General features: G+C 46.9%; 1 protein-coding gene across 1 annotated transcript in view; it reads left to right on the top strand.

Moving 5' to 3' along the window:
• Positions 1-9,307: 9,307 nt before the first annotated feature.
• Positions 9,308-24,290, top strand: part of ATP2B4 (ATPase plasma membrane Ca2+ transporting 4) — a 173,454-nt gene continuing 158,471 nt past the window's right edge. The window contains exon 1 of the mRNA XM_083617964.1: positions 9,308-9,458. The gene's annotated coding sequence lies outside the window, so the exon portion shown is untranslated. The remainder of the gene's footprint in view (positions 9,459-24,290) is intronic.

The following is a 24,290-nucleotide window of genomic DNA, read 5'->3' on the forward strand; positions in this document are numbered from 1 at the left end:
AGGATCCAGCCCGTGGACAGTCCGGGAATCAGCGTGTTTTTACATGAGTAGAATGTGTGCTTTTATTTAAAATGCATCTCTGGGTTTTTCAGGGGCCTGCCTGGTGTTTTTACAGGAGTAGAATGTGTTCTTTTATTTAAAATGCATCTCTGGGTTATTTGTGGGACATAGGAATTCGTTCAAATATTTTTTTCAAAATATAGTCCGGCCCCCCACAAGGTCTGAGGGACAGTGGACCGGCCCCTTGCTGGAAAAGTTTGATGTCCCCTGCTCTACTGCTTAGTGGGAGCTCCCTCCATAGTTTGTGAAATGGGCTTGCCTTTCTAGCCTAAAAACAGTACCCTGAAAGGGAATAGGAAGGCTTAAGACTTTTTTTTTGTATTCTCAGTATAGTTACTTGAGAATAAGACCTACTGTGTCCCACAGGATGGCTGCCAGAACCGTAGGGCCCTTTTGGTACAATCTAGCCAGTGATAAGTCCCACTGATTTTGATGATAAAGTTAAGCATGTGCTTAAATTTCTCCCAATGAAATAAAGGGTTCATCCACACTTTCACTTGAACTGTATTTTGATCATACTGTATTGTGTACAGATTTATTCCCCCCGCCTCCACCCGAGAACTTGTGGATATCCACTCTTCTGTTCTGTGCTGAGTCAGATCTTATCAGATGTGTGAAAAATCCAAAGAGAGTTTGCCTAACCAAGCTTCAATTCAATAGGTCAGAGCAGATTTTCACAAGGCATGAAAGAATGAGAAAAGCTCCCAGACCTGGGGGAATTAATTAGCACACAATACAATCAAAATATGGCTCAAGCAAAAATGTGGATGAGTCTTTAAATGACATTAAAAGTGTTTAATAGCCAGATCATGCCATCTCTGTTTCTTACTTTATTTAAAAGGATTCAGCCAGCATCCTCACAGAAAATACTGTGTCAATGCAAAAGTTGCCCTTTGAATCAAGTAAATACCTGAAAGACTCATCCCAGAAAAAGACTCCATTGTGTTGACTGCTATACAAGCGGACAGTCATTATTAGTAATAATAATAATAGCAGGTCCTGGCTCCAGGAAATTTCAGGGGGGGAATATCAAAGTCACAAAGGGACTTTTCAAAAGAAATGAGCCTCATTGTTGGATATGGATAAATTTCTCCCTTCTAACATTAAAGAGGAGTGTGCATGACCAAGAAAGGAATGCAAACCTGTCCCTCCAAATGCCCTTATATTACTTGCAGGAGAGCCTTTGAGGCTTCTGGTGGTGCCGTACTTTGAAGATTAGAGACAAAGTCAGGGAGGAGGCTATTTAAACACCTGCTTTATTTATACACACAGCAGTTTTTTGGCAGAGGTCTTTCCCAGCAAGACTGTGTTAAGCATCCTAAGGCAGAGATTTACAAACTGTGGCCCACTGATCACCAGCAGTTGACGATCTTCATTCAGGAGGTCCGTGGCTTGTCTGCGAAGGAAAGTTACCATCTGAATTCTATAAAATTCTGCAATAAGAAATCAAAGAAGCAATAAAATGCAAATAAAAACCACATGGGTTTAGAACAGCACTTTGCTATTGCTACAACAGGCAGAAGAAGAAAAATTAAATAGTCCACTAAGATCCTCAGCAGTTTTCAAGTGGTCTGGTGTGGGGACAGGTTTGGGATCTAGCAGAGGGTGCTCAGCATAGTTACACTGGATGCCTGCCTCAGAAGCATCATCTGTCAATCAAAACTGCCTGTTAAGGGAAAAGCTGGCTCAAACTGTGCCTCTGATCACTCAACCTTACGCAATAGGATGCAAGGCCACCCACTCTTTGCTAACTTGTGATCCCTCGGAACGCAGACTTCACACACCCAAGGCCTGAATGGAAACGGACATCATATGATGCCATTCTCATTCTGTGTGACCTGAACTTAGTCACCAGGAGAAGAATGGACAAAGGAGTGTCTATGGAATGTGTGGGTCAGGGTGGCATATTCTGATTGCCAGGAGCATACATGCAATAAACAAGGGGACTGCAAGTCTCTGATAGACTGGGAAAGTTTAATCAGTGCAAACTTTGCAGATAGTTTACCACCAAGTCAATACAGGCTGATGGATAAGCAAGGCTCCCCTGAGGCAGTACTTATCATAAGTCACCATGACCATCTTTAACTTAAAGGCAAAGTACCTCCTTGCCATATAGGGACACGGGTGGCACTGTGGGTTAAACCACAGAGCTTAGGACTTGCTGATCAGAAGGTCGGCGTTCGAATCCTCGCGACGGGGTGAGCTCCTGTTGCTCGGTCCCAGCTTCTGCAGCCTCATATTGAAAGGAGTTTCATTGAATTACAATTACTGATTGAAAGCTTCCCCTCTTACTTCGTTTGATGGCAAGGCATATAGACAGCCCCATTTTCAAAGCGCACCTTTCCAGCTGCTGCATGGGTGCTGATATTTGCCAAACTACAGAGCCTAGGACTTGCCGATCAGAAGGTCGGCGGTTCAAATCCCCGCGATGGAGTGAGCTCCCATTGCTCAGTCCCTGCTCCTGCCAACCTAGCAGTTTGAAAGCACGTCAAAGTGCAAGTAGAGAAATAGGTACCGCTCCGGCAGGAAGGTAAACGGCATTTCCGTGCACTGCACTGGTTCGCCAGAAGTGACTTTGTCATGCTGGCCACATGACCCGGAAGCTGTCTGCGGACAAACGCCCACTCTCTCAGCCAATAAAGCGAGATGAGCGCTGCAACCCCAGAGTCGGCCACGACTGAACCTAATGGTCAGGGGTCCCTTTACCTTTACCTTTACCTCCTTGCCATTAGATTCTACTTTCACTGTCAGAGGCTGTAATGCTTTTGAATACCAGTTGCTTCTGAATACCACTTCCCACAGGAAGGGAGAGTGGTATTGCGCTCAGCTCTTGTTTGGGGTCTTCCCATAGGCATTTGAGTGGCCACTTGAAGACAGGATGCTAGACTAGATGGGCCTTTGTCTCTTTATACAGCAGGGCTCGCCTTATGTTCTGAATATATACATTTAAAAACACACAAAGCAGAGGCAAATTTAGGGCAGGGCGACCAGTTCCACTGCACTGGGCACCAAACCTAGGAGGCACTGCAGGGCACCGCAACTGTGATGTAATGAACTGAGGAGGATGGAAAGTGAGAAGCAGGGGGCGCCAAATTTTGGCCTCACAAAGGACACCACTGGAATTTGAAAAACCAAAGTCTACCCCTGTGCAGAAGACCAGTTCCAAGTTTTGGGAGCCATCTAGCAAATTAGGGAAGATGGTCCGTTATCTTTCTGGAGGTGTTGGGTAACTTTCTTGGAGTAACTTTCTTGTTTTCAATTTCTTTTTGCTTTTAACTAGTTTTTAACATTTTTTGCTGTCATTGTTTGGTTTCATCTTTTTATATTGTTGTAAAACACTGTGATATTATTATTTTTTAATGCAACAATATATAAATATTTCAATCAATCAATCAATCAATCAAAGTCCTGGGCAGCGATGGACAGAAAATGGGTGGTGTGCAAAACGGATGCCACATTTGCACCATGCATTTAAACACTTTAAACAGTTCTGGCTTCTCCCAAAGAATTCTGGGAGCTGTAGCTTCTTAAGGGGATTAGAGAGTAGTTAGAAGACTGCTCTTTTCCTCACAGAGCTACCATTTCCACAGGTCCCCATGAAGAAGGCTTGATTGTTGAACCACCCTGAGAACTGTAAGGCCTTCCTCACAGTTCTCAGGATGCTTAGCAAACTACAGCTCCCATGATTCTTTGGGGGAAGCCATCACTGCTTGAAGTGATGTGCTTTAAATGTATGTTGTGAATGTGGCCTAATAGGCCTGACTTCTCAATGGCCTGTGGGGGATAAAGGCAGGGCATGCCATTAAGCAGAGTGAGGTAGGTGGATGATGGTGCAGGTCAGGGAGTGATGGTAAGGCATTGCAGGACATAGTTGGGCATCCCAAGCTAGCCTCCTGCTGCCTGTGTGGTGGAAGATGCTGTCCTATCACCATTTCAGAAGTATGATTCAGCTGCAAGTCCAGCAGCTTCCTCGCCTCAGGCAACAAAATGTTTTGGGCTGCTCCCAGATGATAAAGCTGCCAATAGCTACTGGTCATGATGGCTGCATTGTCTCCAGGATCAGAGGCAGGATGCCTCTAAATACCAGTCCCTGGGGAACAACATAAGTAGATGATTATTGTTGTCATCATGCACTTCCTGATGTCTTCTCAGAAGCATTTGGCCACTGTAGGAAACAAGAGGCTGGACTAGATCTGGCAAGGCTCATCTAAGGCATAACCAGCTTGGAAAGAAGACCAATATTTCTAGGTCACATCTGAATAGAGAACATTTTTTTTTCTTGTGTCTTTCAGAACGTCCTCAAGGAAGTTTACAACAGGCAGGGCTTTTTTCAGGCAGAACTCAGTCCCAGCACTTCTCAGATGGATTCCAGCACCTCACAGATGGGGGACATTGGCATTCTAAGAGAACAAGGCAGGTGTTCATGGTGAGTTCTGGCACCTCTTTTTCTAGAAAAATGGTACTGACCACAGGGAATATTTTTCAGCCCAAGGGCCATGTGCCAGAGGTGCAAAGGTCAAGAGGCAAAAGTGAATGGAGCAACAAATATTTTTGATAAGGAAGTTTTGAGACAATTGGGAAGAGACCAGGCAAAAAGTTGACTTGAGAACTGAGGTAGTGGCAGCAGCAAGAGAAACATGGAGAATGAAAAAATATATGTACAGAATCTCAGGTACAGGCTACCAGTCTTCTAAGCAAAAGCTGGGTTTCAGGTGTCTTTCATAATATGCCCCCCAGTTACCCGAGTGCTCCAGCAGCTGACGCCATTTCCCCTGGCATTTTGGCAGATAAAATTAAGTTGCACTTCTACCCTGCCCTAACCCGTGCCCCCCTTTTTGCTCTACTGTTCCACTGATTCTACCTTTCCACCAAATGGTGCTCAAAATGGAGTCTATTGATGCATAAAGTACAAATGTGGCCCATGTGTTGTGGGCGGAGCCATACTCCCAACACCAGCATCACTAGAGCTTACCTGGGGATGTGCAGGGCAGTGGTGAGGTCAGGGCTGAGCAGAAGTAATCTGACCCTCCCACTGAGGTGACCATGCAGCCCCGACCTTGCTACCACCATACCTCCACACACACACCCTCCAAGCAAGCTACAAGAATACTGGTGCTAGGAGGGCCCCACCTCATGGACCACTACTCGGGAAAGTAATATTTCCCAAAGTTTCCCATTATTTCCCATGGAAATCTTCGTATTCACCTTTCAGGAAATACCGTATCTCAACTGGAAGTTCTAGTATGTTAAATATAGTGAACTAGCAAGTGACTGATCTAATGTAATATACTCAGCTAATCTGGCTCTACCATTAGGCAGAGTGAGGTGACAGTCTCAGGCATCTGACTTTAGGTGTCATGAAAGGGCAAATCCTTAGCTACTGCTGGCTATAACCCAACCCCCTGGCTAGCAGTGGTGGGGCTTGAGGGAGCAGTGTAGCCACTGCCACTTGCCTACAACACCACCTTTTGAACCAGTCAGGGAGGAAGGGGGGATGGAGCAAAACAATGCCTCTGTGCAGCACCAATTCCCAGCAAAGTAAGAGGCCAGGATCATGCCTATTGCTGTTATGTGGTGGCAGAATCATAGAATTGTAGAGTTAGAGGGGACCACCAGGGTCCTCTAGTCCAACTCCTTGCAATGCAGGAATCTTCTATCCAATGTGAGGCTCTGTAACGGTCCAGTTTACAGACGGTTGAAGTCCCGGCCAAGGACGTCGGGACCGGGGGCAAGACGGCGGGGTGGGAGCAGGAATGGGAGTCTGGAAGCCAGGAGTCAGGAAGCCAAGGGTCAGAGGGTCAGGAAATCAGGAGCCAAAGGTCCGAGGATCAGAAATCAAGGAGTCAAGAAGCCAAACGCAGCAAGGCAGGAAGTGTGTTGCCGTGGCAAAGAGCCAAAGGGAAATGCTGACCTTGTATCCCTTCCCAGCTCTTGCTACCAGGTGCTGTGAGTTACCAATTGGCCTCACAGGTGTGGCCGCACCTTGCCTCTTCAGAACAAACTAAGGAAGGCCCCAGTCCTGCGAAGCCCTACCAGTCACAGGACCTGGCTCCTGCATGCACTCCTGACAGGCTCAAACCCATGATCCTCAGATGAAAAGTCTCCTACTCTACCAACTGAGCTATCTTCCTCAGATCTGCCCTCAACCTGCCCTCAAAAGGTGTCATGCTGGTTCACTGGCTTCTGTGGAGGCAACCCCCCTGTGGAGTGCCCCTTTCCAGCCAGTGGGGCTCCCTCATTGCTAGTAGAGCTTCTCTGCCAGCAGAAGCTGGGTGGAGGGACCCCTCCGCTCCATCTAAACCTACTCCAGGATGGCAGACAAGGACTTTAAATTGCTCTGTTAATGTAGCAGAAGGGGAGTGGAACATGTGGGATTTCCTGCCTGTCTCCAACTCCTGCTGGTTCTCCAGCTAAGGTGCCTTTAGGACAGAGATGACTTGGCTACTGTATTCCATGCACTGGTGACTTCTAGATTTCAAACTCACAAGGCCCATTTTAAAAATAGGCATGCATACAGAGCGTGCTGGGTGTGCCCAGGCACACCCTAATGTCTCAGGCAAAAGTGGCTTTGAGAGTCCCTGATCTTACTCAGCTGTAAAGCTCAGCACAAGCTCCACCTTGGCAGACTGTTGCTCTGGGCATTCCAATGAGCTCTGACCCTGAGTACCCACCACCATCTGAGCCATGAGCACCGATGGTGCATATAGGCTGAGGAGGAACTAGAGAGCTGTTCCTACCTGGGTGGTAGTGCATTTTAGTTGACTTGTAGAAGCCCTACCACTCACCCCCTTTTGTGGAGAGATATCTGCATGTGTGTGTGTGTGTGTGAGAGAAGGCAGGGCAGCAATGATGATGATCTGTGGGGCCCTCAGGCCACACTAGTTAGGAGGATAATCAGGCAAGTAGCAGTTGTGCATTGTTTTTTAAGTAAATCCCTATCCCTATCAGGAGAATTCTCCCTAACCCCATGGTTATAATATACTTCAGGAGAAGAGTGGCCAACTAAAGGAAATTTTAGGGGGCTAAAAGAGGGAGAGGATAAGAAGAAACTTAACATTTGTACAGTGCTTTCAAGTGTTCAAAGTGCTTCACGTGCATTTTCTAGCTGTAATCCTTGTGGGCCCGTTGGAAATCCCTCCTACAAGAGGTTATACAGATTCCATCCCTACTGAGTTTCTGGTGCCTGGTCAAGAGGCCTTTGCACCCTGAATGCTTCTCTTTCTCTTGTCAGAATAAATCAGATGGCAACCCACAATTTATAACCCATAATTTAAGGATGGTCTGGGGTGGGGGGAGTGCTTTCAGTCTAAGAGTTTGTGGTGGTGCATAAGGAAAGATAGAAGGCTCTTGGGGTTATGACTCATGGGGTGGAAAAGAAGGAACTTGCCTTTTACTGGGTGAGGAAACCTCATTCAGCTCAAGGGCATTATTCCCTCATGGATAACCTTCTAGAGACTCTGCATAGTAGTGGTGGGTGTGGCTAGAGGCAAGTGTGGGTGGAGCATGAGATGCAAATCTTTTCTTTGTTCAACAGTCCACATTCCAGTTATGTGGTCTATACGCATGCACACACATCTATCCTGAAAAGGAAGAGGCATCACCATACTTCCAGCCAGGCAAAAGCACTCAAGGAAGGTGTGGCTGGTGCAGTTTGTGGAGAGGGGTGTGGCCTGCGAAAGACTCCAAAAAGCCACATAGATAGGCCTGGAGGGCTGCATTCGTTTCCCAAGCCCAAGCTCCCCCCCCCCATAGGATCTGCTGTAGTGATCTCTCTACAAGTGAGTTGGGTGGGGCTAGCTGCCCAGCAAGTGAGTAGACTGGATGGAGGGGCAAGGTGGAGGGGAGGTCAGCGTGGTGCAAATGCACCAGCAGGAGTACCAGATTGGCTCTGCTAGTGCAGTTTCACTGTGCCAGCCTCCCCACAGCCTTCCGCTCTTCCCATCTCCCTCCCAGTAAGCAACAGCGACCCACTTGCCTAGCAGCTATTATAGAGGTTCCACCTTAACCAGAAAGCCACTTCTGCTTTTTGCACAGTAGCAGTCCTAGGTAATGAGCCTAGGCAAGCAAGAATAATTATAGTGGTGCCTTGGTTCCCAAGCGGCTTAGTTGTCGAACAAATCAGCTCCCAAACACTGCAAACCCAGAAATAAGTGTTCTGGTTTGCGAACGTTTTTCGGAAGCAGAACATCCAATGTGGCTTCCACAGCTTTCGATTGAGTGCAGGAAGCTCCTGCAGCCGATCAGAAGGCGTGCCTTGGTCTTCGAACGGTTTCAGGAGTCAAACAGAGTCCCGGAATGGATTAAGTTTGAGAACCAAGGTATCACTGTAATTGTATCACTCTGAGAGGGAAGAATGCAGGGACCTCCTTTGCTCCCCCCCCCCCCCATTAATAGAAAGGATAAAAGTTTCTGTAACTTTCAAAACATAGAATCATTATTTAGAAGTGCAACCCAACTCAAATCTATTTGATTAGGATATTTCATTTCAGTACTATTCAACGGTTTAAAAAATTGTCTACAAAATGGAGACAAAAAACACGTCTCTGCCTCCTACTCAGTCCTACTTAGATTAGGGCCATTAAAATTAATGGATATGAGCCAGTAAATGTCTATTAATTTCAATGGGTCTGTTCCAACTAGGACCCATGGATATCTGGCTGATAGGTGCTCTATGGCAATCGGGTCAAAGTCTAGACGTCGCAGGTGGCTGATCTACTTTACGATGCAAGAGTAGTTCTAAGAACCCCATCACTGTTTGCAAAGCCTTGCAGAAATAACAAAGTAGCTATGCACCTTTGTGTTATGTTCTTGCGATCATTATATAGATATTTTGTTTACTGGTTAAGTTGGTCTGGGAGAAAGGAACATGGTGGGCGGAAAGAAAGCAGCCGCAATCGAGAGATACTTTGTTCTAAAAGCTGCCTTTTCTTCCAAAGCAGCGGTGTTTAATAATTGCCTGCAGCAGCGTGCAATTAAAAGAAAGAAAAAAAGCAAACCAGCCCGGCATCTCCGATTCTCCCCATTCCTCCCTAGCCCTCCATTGCTCCTGCTCAGAGTTTTATCTGTCTCCCTACATGCGGGTGGGGGGGGGGGAGTCGCGCGCGCGAGCAAAAACCCTCCAGCGATTTTCAGGGAGCCGCATCTCCCTTCCTCCCCCTTAAAAAGCTCCGAGGCGTCCGGGCTTCGCCTGCTCCACCTTAAGAGAGTCCCTCCCCCTTTGGAGAAGGGCGGGCGGGGGGCGCGAGTCTGGCCGGGCTAGGCAGTGGCGTTGCCATGACGAGCATTTTCTTAAGCTCGCGCCGCTCGGAGCAGGAGGGACTCGACTCGCAAAACGCTGGATTTAAAAAAGGGGCGAAGAGGCAGCGCGGAGACCGCGCCGAGGAGCCGCCTTCCCGCAGGTTCGTGTCTGCGCCCTAAGCGCGCCGAGTTGTCAGAATCCCCGCAGTCTGGGCTGGGGCCGTTTCCCGCCACTCCGGGGTGGATCCCGGCTCGCTCCAAACTTCGGGAAGAGCGAGAGACCGGCAGGATCCGGAATCGAGCTTCCCAGGGCTCTCCCCCACCCCACCCCTTTCAGATCTCCTCCTCCCTCCCTCCCTTGGAAATCCAGGGGGTTTTCCCAGTCTGGGAAAGGCGGGTTGGCTGGAGGCGGAGGAAAGGCAGCTGCGAAGCCGCCTTGGTCTCCGGCGCCGCGCAAAGCCGTCGCGGATCCGGGTGCGGACGCTGCGAGCAAGCCGAAGCCGCCACGCTTGGAGCGGCTGGGTGGGTTCTCGGGGGCCGGAGCCCGCCGCTCTTGGAAAGAAACCCGGCGCGGCGATCTCGCCGCCTGCTTTCTTACAGACGGGCGCCCAAAGTAAGCCAGATCCTACGGATCTCTCCTTCTCCCGCTTTTCGCCCCCGGGGCCTGGCGAGGGGGACGCCAGCCCCCCCCCGGCAGCCTGACTGGGGGAACAGGCAGAGGATGGAAAAGTGTTGCAAACATATTTTCCATGCCCGCTCGTGGTGCGCTCGGTCCGCAGGAAGCAAACTTGGGAGGAGGGAGGAGATGGAGCAGGAAGGCAGATTTGGGTGGGGCGGAGCGGAGCCGCCGCTTTGCATGGGAATCGCGAGGCGCCGGGGAGAGATCGGGCTCGGAAAGATCCTCCGTCTGGCCGGTTTCTCGCGCAGCCCCTAGGAAGCGGGGTGGGAGAGTGTTTCAGAGTTGATTTTCATTTCTCCATTGAATTTGTCCGCCGCCCTTCATACGGAGATCACAGGGAGGTTCGTAATGCAAACCGGCTGCACAAAGTGCATAATAAAAGCAACAGTTTGTCCGCCTATAATTTAGCGATGGAAAATCCGGGGCTCTCCTTGAGATCAGTTGGTTGGTTTTGCTGCTTTTTCTTTTAAGAGTGTGTTCTTGTGCGGAGCAACCGGGCGTTTGCGGAAATCCATTAACGATTATAGTCGGCGTCTTGTCTGTAGCTATAATAAAGCTGCGTGCCTGTTGATGGTGGGGTATTTTGTTTGGCTTACAACTGTAACATGGTTGCTCTGTGGGTTTGCTCATAGACTGCCTTAAAAAAAAGAAGAGTGCAGAATATCTTGTTTCCCAGCCTTTTATCTCTCTTCCCCCGCGATGTTGAAACTGAACCTAGAAAAAGAGAGAAATCCTTCCACCACTACTCTGTTGCATGCAGAAATGTTGGCAGGCGGTGTAACCGCGCCTGACAGGCTTATCTTCCTGAATCGCCGTTTCAGGAATACACCCCCAACATTACAACACTCCTCTGTTAGCAAAGGTGGTGGTTAGAGGCCGGGCGGGGGGTGGGAGGCGCGGGAAGGAGGGCTGAATTCCTGAAGCAATTTCGCCCGTGTGAGGGGAGTGTGAGAGAAAGACTCATTCAACGGATCGCGGGGGCGCGGAAGGGGAGTAAAAGAAAATGAAAGTCTCAACCTCTTGGCCAATCCGTAGTAAAAGGCGCGCGGGGTTGAGCGGGCCCGCAGCCAGGGCAGTGCCTTCCTTGCACATGGGGCCCCGATCCCGCTCTCTTGGGGGGTGTTCAGTATTTCTTTAAAAAAAAAGAAAGAAAAACCAGGGGAAGATGGCAAGCAAGTTTGCAAGCGCGAGAGGCGGTCTATGCAGTTCAGAATGCCAGATCCGAACCTGTAGCCTGCTTGCGTGGTGTGTTTGTGCAGCCTCCTGGGCTTTTAGCACAGTAACCTGATTATTTACCGGGTCGGGAGCACAATACTGGGTCTGTGTGTCACCGACGACGACCGTTTAGGCGTTTTAATTTGAAAACGGCGGCGTGGGGGGGGGGCGGGTTGGCTGGGCCCCTCCTCGCTGCTTGGCGGGGCGGGGGCGCCTGCTTGGCGCTGACAAATGGACTGCTGGAAGCCAGACGGACGGATGCAGGAGGAGGAGGAGGGAGAGCGGGGGAGCTCGAAAAATGCCAGCTAATCGGTCGCCTCCGAGGGGCGCGGCAGGACGGGGAGAGCGTGCCCGGCCGCCCCCTCCTTCCCACCGCAGGTCCTCTTCCCGGCCCGCCCCGCCGAGGAGGTCTTTCTAAGGGTTTGGCAATGGGTGTTGCAAAGCGGGGCGCCTGGAGGAATGTTCTGCTTGCCACTGCGGAGATCGGCCGAGGAGGAGGAGGAGGGGGGGTGGGCTTCGTGCGGGGGAGCGGCGGAAGGAGACTCCCCGCCCACGCTGCGTGGGTGGGTCAAGGGCAGCGGGACCGGACGCCGGGTGATTCTGGCGAGTCGGGAAGGGCTTGCTTTAGTGGGCGTGCCAGAAGAAGTGGGGGGGGGGGACAAGTTGGGGGCCATGGCCGCATAGCGCGCCAGCAGGTGAGGTTCGGTGGGAGTGAGAGAAAGTAGGAGAAAGGGCACGCTTGTGTAACTTGTTCCGCTGCTTCGATGCACCCGTGCAGGCAGCGGAATGTGCCTTCCACACCCATCCCATGCCCCAAACCACGCTGGGCTGTCTCTCCGCCGCCGCCCCTTGTGTTCTAGTGTGGCGGACGCGCGCACACACACAGAGAGGAATTAACACTCACCTCTCCCCGCCGCACATTATTCAGAGTCGCATCGATTAGAAAATCCACGTCTCCCTTTAGAATGCGTTAAAGGGGGGGGGAGCGGGGTAGGCAGGAGTGACATGACATTTTCCTACTCCTTAACTCCCCTAGTTGTGAGAGTTCTGTAGGAATCCGCGTTAAGCAATCTAGAAGAGGAGGGCGGGCGTGTGTTGTGGAGGAGGAAATGGAAGTGTGTGTGTGTGTGTGTGTGTGTAGTGTTTATATAGCAAAGCTTTTTATTTCCAAGTGGCGTTCTGTTTTCTGTGTCCCCCACGAAGCATGTTAGAGTCAATGTCCTCCCATCTTTCTTTATTCAAAGATTTGGAGAGGGGGCTTAGAGGCAGCAGCCACAAGTAACTATTGAAGAGAATTCCACCCCCCTCACCTCGCCCCAAAAGGTTTAAGACTGCAATCCTTTGCACGTTTACCTGGAAGTAAATCCAATTAAGCTCATTGGGATTACTTCGTAGTACTCTTGCATAGGATCCTGGTGTGTGTGTGTGTCTTTGCATGGTGTTTTCCGCACTCCCCAGAGATCTCCCCTTTCTCTTCCTCTTCCCTCCCCCCTCCGAGCAGCTGACACCAGGGACTCCTCCTATGGGTAGCTGTGCAGAACCCCTGCAGTCTGACACAGTTGGTAATCAGGGCTGCCAAATGGCTGTAGCAGATGGAAGCACACCCTGTTCTCCCCCTCCCCATTAGCGGCAAGGCAATCCTGTCTTGACTTTTTGCCAGTCTCCTGACAGGTGGGGGGAAAGCACAACCTCATTTGGGGGAAACTCCCATCTGCTAGTGAATTGTCGCTGGGGTAAAAATGGTTTTTGTTCCTCCTGTTGCCTCCCTTCCCATTTCCTTTCCGAGTGTGCCTTGCTCGAGAGGAACCTCCACTAGGTGTTGCTGGCTTTCAGCATCCACCATCCCTGTCCATTGGTCATGCCAGCTTCAGCTGATGGGTGTTATATCTGGAGAGCTGCAGGTTCCCCATCTGTGATCTCAGACCTGTGTGCTGCATTTACCGTGCCTTAGGAGTGCCTGCCTTTAATAGAGCTCAGGGAAGAGAAGCGTTACAACATGATTTTTTTCAGCAGCTAAAAAAATAAATCTCCGCTCCCTCTAAAAGTGCAGGAAGAGGACTTTTTAGCTGTTTCTGTTGCCTGGTGTGAATTCAAGGTAACGGGCAGCCATGGTGCTTTGCATGGCATAGCTCAGCCCTACCTAACACCACTCACTGTGCAGGGAGGATAGAGGAGGGAAAGCAGTAATCTGTGCACAATACAAAAAGATAATATGGAGCAGCCTTTTGAGAGCCTCAGTCCTATTGTTGGTGTGTCCAGCCTCCAGAGATCTTCCCTGCCCAGGTTTTCCTGTGCTCTTTTAACTGGAGTTTTCAGGCATTGAAGGAGCCTCTTGCAGGTTGCAATTCACATCATGGAACCACAGCCCTTTCCCAAAGTGGGGCAGTAATTCTATGGTAAAGTTGGAGTGCAGTGGGGGCAAGGCTGGAATAATGAAGACTGTCGCAAGCCATAGAGTGTGCAAATCTAGCCTTAGAATTAAATGAAGGCTATTACAAGTCAGAAAATCAGAATGGAGGTGCAGTGACAGAGCTGGGAGGAGAGCCAAGAAAGGGTTGATTAGCTGAAGCTGTTGAATACTCGAGTGTAGGATGCTGGTTGCCTTAAAGGCTTGGAGGGAACTTGGGGTGCTGAAGCTATTCTGCAATATGAAGGTCTAGTTGAGAAGTATGACTCAGACTGAATTGCAGCTCTCTATAGGGTAATGCTGCTTGATTTTCTTTTCAATAGGGTTTTGGTGTGTTTCATTAATTTTACTTCCCTGTTTGCACCAGCCTGTCATATTAAGGGAGGGAGGGGGCAGAAACCCACAACATCAGGGTGAATCATACTCTAAGCCCCATCATCCACACACCTATGAATGTTTGTGTGTGGGGGAGGGAATGATCTTTTACTATCTCTGTGAAAGCGTTGGGTCTGAGCGTTGTTGAATATCTGGATTGAATCCCCACCACCTGCACAATATCTCCTAAATGTCATCTTGTTGTTTTCATTCACTATGCAAAACAGCAAAACAAACCCCTTCCGTGCAATGTTATTTTTAGACATAAGTAAAGGTGTGAAATAGTGAGCAGAAAGGATTTGAGCAGTCTTCTGCAAAGCCACTTGTCAGCAAGCCAAGGGCAAGGAATCTCCCCACTCCCTGCAAGTTAGAATGCTCAGAGTACAGATGATTCTGGCTGCATTCAGATAGCAGTTTATTCCATTTTCCCAAAGCTTCCCCAAGTGTTAAATTCCACATTATATTTCAACTTCCACATGGCATAAAAGCCACTTCCAAGAAATCTAATGGAACATAGCACATGTTTTGTGTAACATTTCCATGTTACTTGACTCCAGGAAAAAAAAATACCTGTTTGCAGCCTCCATAATCCTCAGAATTGCAGGATTAAAGTGATAAAACTTGGGGCTCCATACTGGCGAATGGTTCTTTCCTGCTGTTATCATGAGGGAATGGAAGCACGCATGTGCAAGAAGAGTGGGGGAATTGTTCAATGTTGTTGTCACACCACACCAACTGGTTTTATTATTATTTAAATTTGTATGCCACTCTTCATTTGTAGATCCCAGGGTGGTTCACAACACAAAAATGCAAGATAACAAACACACACAAATAATACAAACCAGAACAGACCAAACAAATAACCCCTCTTCCCACAACACGTTTAAAAGGGTATTGGAAGATAATCAGCCAAAGGCCTGGTTGAAGAGGAACATTTTTGTCTAGCATCTAAAGGTGTATAATGAAAGGGGCCCCTGAACCTCCCTAGGGGTAGCATTCCACAAACTGCAGCCACTGCAGAAAAGGCCCGTTCTTGTGTTGCCACCCTGTCCACTCGTATCTCTAGAGTGATTTTGATAGTCAAGTTTTTTCTGGCTATAATCCATCACCTTATAATGTTCTCCATCAGCAAGCTGCCAACAGAAGACAGTCTGTTATGTTCCTTAGAAGGGCCTTGGATTATGATCTCGGGGTCCAGGTAGGTTCATATGCGGAGAGGCAGTCCTTGCTGGTATATTGGTCAAAAAGAACATTAGAAAATGGGACAGGAGCTCTAGCATCATAGCCAGGGAAACTAACGCAATACAGTGGTATCTCGGGTTAAGTACTTAATTCGTTCCAGAGGTCCGTTCTTAACCTGAAACTGTTCTTAACCTGAAGCACCACTTTAGCTAATGGGGCCTCCTGCTGCCGTGCCGCCAGAGCACTATTTCTGTTCTCAGCCTGAAGCAAAGTTCTTAACCCAAGGTACTATTTCTGGGTTAGCGGAGTCTGTAACCTGAAGTGCATGTAACCTGAAGTGTATGCAACCCGAGGTACCACTGTATTCCCCACATCTGAATGCACCCTGTATGTTGCAGCCTGATCCCATGGATAATCATAGCCTAGCGTAGTAGCAAAACTAGCAGGAGCTGCAGTTCCTCAGTAGAAATGGAAAGGCATCTGCATAAGTATATCTTCTGCATCTAGTGCCTGCATGGAATATAACTTGTGATTCCCTTGGTTTAGGTTTTATAGGTTGGGTTTGAAACACACCAGCCGCACTATGGGTAGTGGGTCATTCTCTGAAGTATAAGATGGCTTTGAAGTTAGAACTCCTTAGTCCTCTGAAGAAAATACAATAGCAAGCTGTGTTTCCAGGACTGTGGAGTGTTGGTGAGCTGGGATTAACATTTTACTTCCCTCTGTTTTACACTTGAGCTTTGAAATTCACCCAGATAGCCTAGAGGGTAACACAAATGCCCTCTTTTTCTCTCTTCCAGGAGGGTGTGACATCCCTCCACAAAAGGGATTCCACCTCTGTTTGAAGAACTGGGGAAACTGCTCAGATCTCAAGTCTCTCACTGCTTTGTGGGAAATCTGAGTTAAGCCATCAAGGGAGCCAAGAACAAACGTAATGGTGCACTCTTTGCCTTGATCTGTGGCACAACAATAAGCTTCACTGTATGTTGCAATTCTATCTGTGTGAGAGAGATACCAAGCACTACAGTTTGGAAAACCTTTCTGTGAACCTTCTGTGTGCCAGTGGTGCAGCATGGAGTGTTTAGCTGGCCTCCTATTTCAAATGCCATGCATACGTTCACTTGACAAAGTTGGTTGTAGGGTGTCTGTCACTATGACATCAATTCACACATTTTTTGGGATAGTTAACTGGCTGGCTGTGCGAGGGTTGTAGAACATACATCAGCCACTGGTGTTTTCGTCTTGTTTGTATACAGTGGACGCTCGGGTTGTGAACGTGATCCGTGCGGGAGGCACGTTCGCAACCCACAGCGTTGTGTCTGCACATGTGCGGGCTGCGATTCGGCGCTTCTGCACATGCGCAAAATGCAATTTTAGTGCTTCTGCACATGTGCGATTGCCGAAACTCAGAAGTAACCCATTCCAGTACTTCTGGGTTTTGGCGCATCCGTAACATGAAAACGTGCAACCTGAAGCATCTGTAACCCAAGGTATGACTGTACAGTCTGATACTAGCAAGGAGAAGGCACAATCCCTAATACGCCCCTTTTTTCTGTTGAATCATCAATTTCCCAATTTCCCCACAGAAAAGCATGTGCCTCGTGAATGAGATGCAAAATGGCACAGGTACTGTTTTAGCGACTGACTTGGATGGAAGCCTTGCTTTATTCCTTATCCCATTCTTTCTCTTTAATTAGTGAAACATTTACTTTTAAAAACTATAGAGAAATAGCACCTGTTCACATGGGGTGCTTCCAGATGACCTGATTACTGAACATTTCGTTCTGATTGGTTTGTGGGGAGGTTAGAGAATATTGTGTTGAAGCAAGTGTTACCCCACACACTCTAGCGCATTTCCCTCTCACAACCCTCATTGCAGAAAGTCCAGTCTTTTGGGAAAGCTAGCTTGTTGCACCAGCCCTCCCAAGCAACTAGAATTCTGCAACTGGGTCCCACCTGAAAATAGTGATAGTCTGGAAATGCCCGGAATGTCTTGTGGATTTTGTTTTCCTGAAGTAAAAAATTAATGTTGTGCACAGCTGAAGTTTGATCCTTCCCATCTCTTTTGGGGGGCAGGGTGTTCAGAAGAGTGCCTCAAATGCATCACTTATTTTTGTTCTATGTATCCTATCCTTCCTTTTTATTCTATGTACCGGTATCCTATCCTTCCTTCAAGGACCTCAGACAAGCTCTCCTCACCACAACCTTAAGATGGAATTGAGAGTGAACAATCTGACTGACTTGCCTGAGGAGCATCATAGCTAAGGGGCATTTGAATGAGGTTTCCACTTTGAAGCCCAGAAGTCTAGCTTCTGTAGTATACTGAGGATGTGCAGCCAATAAAAAAAATACCTCCTATTTTAGAAAACTACTTCCATGGAGAGCATAGAAAATAGTCTTCTGCCAAGTCAGACCATTGATTCATCTAGCACAAATATGTTGTGAGAGTGACCGACCAGGATTTCAGGCTGGGGTCTTTTGCTACCTTATCAAAACAGTACCAGAAATTGAACCTGAACTACTGCACAGGGGCAAACTTTAGTGAGGACAAAATATGGTGCACCCCCTATGTATTTATTATTTTCACAGTAATTCCTTTTGGAACAAAGTTTGTCAAAGAGCCCCCCCCCCTTTCATTGTACTCATGCTCTCAAGTACACAATTTTGCACCCCTCAGCTTGGTGCCCTGTGTGGGAGAACTGTCCATACCACCCTAAACCTGGCACTGCTCTGCATGCAAAGGATGCACTTTATCATGTGTCATGGAAGTGCATGATGATAAATAATGGAACAACAGCAAAGGGAAAAATGACGTGTCAAAAAGTGTTGGCCTGTGCATGTATCTTAAGAGTCCTTTGACATGGCTATGAAACTTTTTTTGTAATTTTTGTTACACCAATGTTACAAGTTAGATTTTGTTTATTTATTTATTTATTTTAATTATAAGTTTATTTATAAACTATACTTATATTTTAAAATATCCATTGAAGTATGGTGCTGTAATTAAACATAACATTATAAGATCTTAAAATACAGAACTAGCATTGAGTCAAGTTGATTGTCTAAAATGCCTGGTGAAGCAAAACATTTTCCGCAAGTGGTGTTGTTTTCTTTCTTCCTGTTTTTGTCAAACGTTGTTCATCCATGGTATCTAAAGGACCGGGGCAGATGGTCTAACCAAAGGTTGAAAGGCATGCCTTTACTTCTATTGATAACAGTAGCTGTGAACCCTCTTCAGGGGAGGGGCTCTCACTGTCCTGCTTGCTGTCTTGTCTCACTAAGTCTGTTGTTGGCTTGTTGAGGTTCATGGATTTATCCTCTTTGTCACTGCACTTTCACTTGCCCCTGTAATAAATTTGGTGCCACTAAATATATCACATGGCGCTGTAACAAATTGGTTTTCTACCCTTCTAGCTGTGCTGGGTCAGAAGCTTTCAGATATTTGTTGCAGTTCATAGATGAAATTTTCAAATAGAATGTAAATCATGACCCTACCTCACTGTTTCAGTAATAATAGCATACAGTTCATTATATAGTTGTTCTTCAAAAGATATATCGGTACTGCTTTTAAATGCAGAGGTCCTGGTTCTTTTGATTATGATTCATACATACTTCAGCAGGTAAGTGCATGTTTTGAGAATTACTGTTCCCCTGTTGACATTTTCACAGATCCTTTGGGATGCTAGTGTACCTCCCCCTGTCCCAGGGTCCTGCTCCAGTTTTTATGCTGTCAGAAATAGCTGTGAAGCAGCCTTTAGTGAACTGCCCTGGGGCACTATAGGATGACAATGAAGCCATACAGAGTTTATCACCAATGCTGCTGCTAGGGAGGGCACTCAGATCAATTGGTCCACCCTCCTCCCTGCAGTTTGTTCTCATTTGCACTGAAGCTTCAGAATTGTTGCATCAACACCATTTGTGTGTGCAGTACCCAGTGCTGGATTTACATGTAAGCTAAACAAGCTATAGCTTAGGGTCCCACTCTCTTAGGGCCCCCCCAAAAAATTAAAGGAAAAACACCTGAATGTACATTTCCAAAATATAAGATAAAAAACAAATAAAATAAAACCTACATATAGCAATAGTGTTTTGTGTTGTGTAGGCTCCTTTGATGTAAGTAATGGGCCTTGCCTGCTAGCTTGCTCCCTAAAATATCACTGGTTTGCTCATTTCTATATATAGAGTGCCTTCCTTCTGCATGTGCAAATGGCTTTGGTTATCCATTAGGTCCATAAATTACCATATATTCAACACAAAAAAAACAGTGACAAATTGGCGTTGACAAAGGACAACTGGACATATAAAGGGCCCCATTGCCTTCAGTAGCTTAGGGCCTCATCAAACCTAAATCCGGCCCTGGCAGTACCAAATTCTGATATGGCCACATACATGGTAGGGATAATTATTGGGGAGGGGGCAGAAAAGTGTGTGTTTAACTCACAGAATGGTGTTGTTTCTGGATATTATAGCTGGGCTCCTCAAAAGGAGCCTTTGACCAAAGTTGGTTTCTTTCTGGTCTAAGCCTAGGCTGCTTTCAGAGGGATGCTAATGAATCACAATTCAAGTGCAATTGGCTTTCCACACTATGCAGAATATGTTGTTTATTGTATGTTGATCCCACGAGATCCCCCCTCCCCCACATTGCTCCTGTGGGTGAAGAAGGGGAAGTTCCAATGCCCCTGAACAGCCATTTGGGGTTTCAAAATGAAATGAAAATCAATTGTTTATTTCACGCTAAGTACTTATTAATTTAAGCTTGATTGCACCTTACTACTCTCTCTCTCTCTCTCTCTCTCTCTCTCTCTCTCACTCTCACACACACACACACACACACACAACCTAAAATCCCAGCATGTTTAATGTTTATTTTGAATTAGCAGTGTAGATTGGAAGTGTTTAATTTTTTTGGGGGGGGGGACATGCTGCTGGTGCCGACTAGAAAGGTTTCTGTCTTTTTAAAATGTGCATTATAGTGTTATAGTGCTATAACACTTTATAATACATGCAGGGTTTTGCTAATATTTTTATTTTTAAAAAATAACTGGAAAGTAATTTTAGTGCTAATTCGAAGATAATTTTTTTAAATGTTGGCAGGGATATAAAGTGGTGCCCACTATAGCAAAGGCTACAGTGAATATGTGACAGGTTTACCTGTCTTTGAAAAGATGGAGCAGCATCACTAAGGGCAAAACGTGTCTAAACATTCTTCTCAAAATCAGATTTTTTGTTGTGAGAGGAGAGAAAAAGGAAGAAGCACTGGGAAAACACATGGGGGTTGAAAGTAAAAGAGTAAAGTACAATGTCATGTGGAAACCCCCCCAAATGTATGTCATATCTATATTTATCTATGAATGAATGAACGAACAAACAAACAAACAAACAAACAAACAAACAAACAAACAATACAAGGTGATGCCACACTAAATGCCCAGTATGGAAGCAGCCCTAAACTGCTAAATTCTATACCTTGGGGAGGAATTTGCCCACCAAGGTTAGATGACAACGGAAGAGGGGTACGGTTTAGGAAGGGAGAGGCTTTGTCCAGCCTTAAGCTTCAGCGAGTGAGCACTTGTATATAGTATAGCAACCCTCCGCTGCGCTCTTCCTCTGCCCTGAGTGGCCATGAGCGAAGCCCTTAAATACTACATGAGCAGAACCTTTCTGGGATGAAGCAAGATTGGCTTCAGGGCCTTGCTGGCGATACTAAGGCCATTTTGGGCACAGGATCAACAATTAAATATAGAGCTCTTTGCTAAACTCTCAGAAAATACTATGATAACTTACGACAATGAGACACATCATTTCTTTGCCCTGGGGATGCTGGTCTGGCATAAAATCTCTCCACAGTTCCCTTACCCTGTTTTGTTAATAGTGTTCTACAGTTAGCAAAAATATGTATCTGGTACTAAGACAAGAAATCCAAATCCTGATGGGAGTACAATCCCCGCCACACCCCCTGCATGTGTGTGCCACTTCTTAAATATGAAAAGACACGCGAGTCACATTTCTTGTATTGTCTAATTTGACATAGTGTCTGTCTATAATATAGACACAAATGCTCTTCAGTACTGATGTTTATGTGACATTCTAGCCTATCAGATGATACAAATGTCCTTTTCCAGGCAGTTTATCTACTCAAAGGTTGGCTAAGCTGTGGGCTCCCATCCTCTCAAGCCAGCATGGCCAGTGAAACAGATTTTTGTTACAGTCCAACAACATGTGTAGGGGCCACTGGTTAGCCTGCCTGGCCTACTCCACCCAAAACTGCAGCAATGTAGTGTAGATCAGGCATAGGCAAACTCAGCCCTCCAGATGTTTTGGGACTACAACTCCCACCACCCCTAGCTAACAGGACCAGTGGTCAGGGATGATGGGAGTTGTAGTCCCAAAACATCTGGAGGGCCGAGTTTGCTTATGCCTGGTGTAGATGCTCAGAAGCACAGCATTACTACTGTGAAAAGGATTTTTTTTTTATTGCTTTCACTCTGATGGGTGTGGTGGTGAGGTGATACTCAGAACCATCTGCTATGGTAACAGTGGTGTTCTGTATTCCCCAAGCGGGGCAGGTGTTCTAACAAACTACACCCTCATTTTAAAATCAACCAATGTTAGGCGCTTAAAGCTCGGTTGATATAGATTGCTCATTCCTTTAAGGTGTCAGTTTGTGACCCAGTGCTGCAGTCATCCTTCCCACAGTTCTGCTGTGCGCATCTACCAGTGGAATTTAGTCGTGGTACGATAAGGTTAGATGCCTCTAGTTTTCCCTCTGTGGGGTTAACAGCAGCTTCAAGAGGGGGGTATTTGTCAGGGAAGAAGCACAGACAAGGGTTAAACATCCCCTTCTGCTGCGCCACTGCTGTGATCAAATTTGTAGCCCCATATGACTGTGTCAAAGTAAACCCAAAACCAACAGGAGATCCATTATATCGGATCTGCCACATGATGTATAATTTGACTCTTAGTGCACAAGCCTTACATTCTGAGATTTTTTCTTTCAGGGAGTCTTGGCAAAGTTTGCCAGCTGATAACACTGCTTGCTGAGATGTTCCAGCTTTCATCCATCTCTTGTCTGATTGGTTGTACTGGATATTTAATGGATGTGTCCCTGGAGAGTTACAGCAATACCTTATTGTTGTATTGCTTCTTTCTTTTTGACAACAGTAGTCTATTACTCATTGCCACCTGATTGGGGTTGTTTCCAGGGCAGCATTTTTTCCTCCTCTGAAGAAATACCTGTGAAAAATGTTAGGTACGCATATGTGGATTTCCGCATTCTAACTCAAATATTATTCTTGCATGGTTGGTGTTCTCTGGAAAGAAGATAATATGTCTGGACTAGCCCTCTGACCCAAGCCTTTCTAGGGGTTGATCATGGATTGTCACAGATGAATATTCAGGTTGCAAGAGCATTGGCTTTCAGAGCAATGGAGACCTATGCAACTCGATGAAAGCTTTTGGTATGTGTGCTTTTGTCAGAACAGAGCAGAGGGGATGTATGGGTACAGCGACAGCACTGTTCAGGTGGCCATCTTGAGATGAAATGACAAGCTGTTTCAGGCTGCAGAGGTGAGCAGAAGGAGGTTTTTTAGTGGATAGGAAGAATTTACAGGCTGCCTGAGACTTTTGATCTGTTAAGTAGCATATCTCTGGTGGTGGCTAAGCATCAGTGTCCCATAGGGAGGCAGAGGGCATATGTGAGATAATCTGCACCCATAATAGTTTCATCCTTAATACGGCCTAATAATTAAATGCTTGTTCAGACCCTAAAGCAGGAGATTATATCTCCTCCGTCTGCAACAAAATTTATCAGGATTAACCACAGCGAGGCTGGGCTGCTATTGCTTATTATCCCTGCAACACTGCTGCCCATATCTTTTCCCCTTCTTTTTTCTGCTTTCTGAACATCCACAGGTGATGTTCTGATCAGGTAGAGATGCCGTGTTCCAGCTGGTCATGGGAGCTGACTTTGCCGCTGTCCCTTGCCAAGATTTTCCAAGGCTGAGCTAATAAAACATCTGACTTTGATGGTGGTTTAATTAGTTGCTTTTGGCTTTAATGTCAACGGATAACAAAGTTTCCATAGGCTTACAACCCTTCCCTATATTTTCCTTTTTTAATCTTCTTTCCTTTCTCTTGTTTCTGCTTGGAGGGGAAAAGAGAGAGGCACCGTCTGGCCTCTCACTATGTGTAGTCTGAAGAAAAGAAGGTTCTGTGTGATGCTGGATTAAATTTTAATAATGTTGATGCTGCCTGAGGATGTCACAGCCCGTTGCTTCCATGAACCACACATCATGGCAGTGGGCAGCTGCATTATGACCCCCAGTTTGCAAGGAGGCCCACGAAGGCAAGAAAGGCAGTGTGGTTTCCCCAAGCTTATCTGACAGATCAGCGGGTGAGCCAGAGATGGAACACCGGCTGACCTTGGCATATCAGAGGGGCAGCCGAAATGACCTCATCTGAATATTTCAAGTCCCCAAATCCTAACCGGTTGTTATGATGTAGGGCAGGTCCTCCACGTTACAGAGGCCCGACTGATTCCATCCCGTAGGACACTCTTCCCACAGAGATTCTGCAGGCATCTTCATGACTGAGTTTCAAGACATCTCTTGAAGACTCTTTTACAGTGGTACCTCAGGTTACGTACTTAATGCGTTCCAGAAGTCCGTTCTTAACCTGAAACTGTTCTTAACCTGAAGCACCACTTTAGCTAATGGGGCCTCCTGCTGCCGCCGGTCCCCCAGAGCACAATTTCTGTTCTCATCCTGAAGCAAAGTTCTTAACCTGAAGAACTATTTCTGGGTTAGCGGAGTCTGTAACCTGAAGCGTATGTAACCTGAAGTGTATGTAACCCGAGGTACCACTGTATACCAACAGGCTTATGTAGTGTGTCATGGTGGTTTGGGTGTCAGACCCAGGTTTGAGAAACCAGGGTTCTAGTCCTAACGTGATCATGAAGCTCACTGGGTGACTTTGGGCCAGTCACAGTCTCCCAGCCCAATCCACTTCACAGGGTTGTTGCAAGGATTAAGTGGAACAGGGAGAGCTGTATATGCCACAAGATAAGCCTGTCATTTTTATTATTGTATTTGTGGTATGTTATGTTTTATTGTACTGGTTGTTGTACACTGCCTTGAT

The sequence above is a fragment of the Podarcis filfolensis genome, assembly GCF_964270895.1.
Source record: "Podarcis filfolensis genome assembly, chromosome: 6".
Classification (NCBI taxonomy): Eukaryota; Metazoa; Chordata; class Lepidosauria; order Squamata; family Lacertidae; genus Podarcis; species Podarcis filfolensis.